We start from the raw sequence: 2500 nt of genomic DNA on the forward strand, positions 1-2500 counted from the left end.
ACAGTACCGCCTTTTGCATCCTCTTGAAAATGTCAAGTGTACGTGAACCGAGAATCTTGTTCATCTGCACTTCAAGTTCCTTCGACCAACCACCCAGTTCGTCCATGATGACGTTAGGTTGTACGATCTTATAGTTTGGGTAACTCATTTCCACTAACAGTACTTTCTTTCCCTTGTGATCAATAATGCGCGCATCTACTCTATTGGCCCTCACCGTAGTATGCTCTGCATAGACTGGGACATCCCAGAAAGCCTGCGCTTGGGTAGATTCACACAGTGGTTTGGCTCAATGCGCGAAAACCAAGGTGAGACAGTCTCATTTAGATCAAGGTCTCTGAGGATCTCGAAGAACAACACTTTCAGTGCCGCGTTATGTCTCTCTATATACTTGGTCTGCGCTAAAGATGGACACCCGGCTAGCACGTGCGCAATGCATTCCGGGGCTTTCTCACACATCCTGCACATGATGTTTTTCTGGTCAGATGTTCCCGTCTTATAGGCCGAGTAGGCCGAGTAGACTCGTGTTGCCGGGTAAGAGCTGTTCGTATAACTCCATTACTCCTGCAACCGTATGGGTTGGTGCACAACTCCACTCGCTTAGACAAGCAAAACAGCCTCGTTTACTTAATTGATCATCGTTCCATCTACTACTTACAAGGCGACCCTGCCACTTCTGATCCTGTACTTTGTTTTCTAGCCCAGCACATACAGCTTTCTTTAGTTGCAGATTTACATGATAACCTGTAATCTTCTTCTCGGGGTTGCTTTGAGAACTGCACGATGACTCAGCAGGCTCCAGAGTCAAAGTTTTCCCCAACTCCTCTGTAAATTTATGCGCGTGTTTCACGAGAGAGGAAAATCCTTTCTTCTATGCTTTCTCTTCAAATGCCCGAACTGTACTCATCATTGGATCTAGATTGTTGTAAAGCTTTATGGCTGCCTTGATTTTACTCAGCTTATATTCTTGCTCAACAACTTCATGCCGCACCCACCTGCCACTCTTGGATGGTAGAACAAAGCAGTGGAGCTGAGGGGGTCCCTACCGCCATTTTCACTGACTACCTTCCTCGTCTCTCTGTCAATATCTCTCAGCTCAGTCAAAGGCCAATGCTGCGTCCACATCAGGTAGGTTAAGACAGGCAAGGCGAACTGGTTCGTGGCCTTAACACGGTTCGCATCAGATAGAGGGCTTGTCCAGATCACTGAGAGCCTCTGTAAGTATACCTTTGCTGCAACTGCAAGTACTAGCTTCTCGTCTTGCAAGGTCGATTCACTCACACCCAAGAACTTATAACTGGAACCAGTTTTAAGGCTCTGCACTAGGGTAGACTCGTTCAGCTTGAGATCTGCAGCATTCTCAATTTGCTTTCCTTTCCTAATATGGATGACACTACATTTCTAGGGGTTCCAATGTAGCCCAATGTCTAGCATGGCATCGCTAGTAGCTCGTAACACTGTATTGAGCTTTGACTCGAAAGCTGCGAATACCTTGAGATCGTCCACGTATAATAAGTGGGTAACTTTGGACTCCAGTGGTTTGGAGAGACGATATCCCTGAGTAGATGCGAGGAACCAGGCGACCGGGTTTAGACACAACGTAAACAACCGAGGGCACAGGGTGTCGCCCTGAGGAAGGCCTTTGACAAATCTGATGGATTATTATTATTATAATTTGCCAGTGATAGCAACTGAACAAGACAGGTTTACTGCGCTGCAACGCGCAGACTCCATATGCCTGCCAATTTCAACCTCCTGTTAAGGAAGGTTTATTGACGGAAAAAGTGAAGGGAAGTGTTTCTTAATAAGTCCACCTTGAGATATGTGCTTCTTAACGCTTTTTTTTATGTTTTAGCGACGAACTTTTGCAAGATTAAGTACACAACCTGGATTTCAAATCAGAGTTAGTCTAGTCAATTTTCGACTTACATCGTTAGCTGTAGCTGTAAATTGCTCCTCCAAGTGTTCGTCTTATTCTAAAATATCTAAAGTCACCCTAAAGTCGTTACCAAAAGCGGTGAATAATTATCTCATCTCCTCCAGCCGCTATCTTGGTTTGTTGAGCACCATCAGAGTCACGTGACTTGCGCATTGAACATCTGAAAGCGCTCTATTGTTTTACTCTTTCGCCCACTATCCTTACCAGTCCTCTCTACTAATTCTGTTCAAATGCACTTAAACTTTGCTTTGGGAAAAACGCTACGGGAAAAAGCGACGGTGTTATATCTTCTCGCCTATGGAAACATTCATGACTAAACAGCTCAAGCAATCAATAGTTAGCAATTCAAGGATTTATCCTCCTGCAGTGAAATCTTCTCTTCAGGATTTTGTTCATATCGGAAATTTAATGATATGTGATGAGCATCCTGGGAAACCTCTTACCCAGGACTTGGCACCTTAATTCTCCCGCCCCAGCTCAGAAATCAAGGCAGAGGTCCTGGGAACGCAAAAAAATTAGGAGCCACGGTATTTAATTAATCGAGTAAATGTGTCTTCCACCAGC

This window comes from Montipora foliosa, chromosome 2 (genome assembly GCF_036669935.1).
Source record: "Montipora foliosa isolate CH-2021 chromosome 2, ASM3666993v2, whole genome shotgun sequence".
Taxonomy (NCBI): domain Eukaryota; kingdom Metazoa; phylum Cnidaria; class Anthozoa; order Scleractinia; family Acroporidae; genus Montipora; species Montipora foliosa.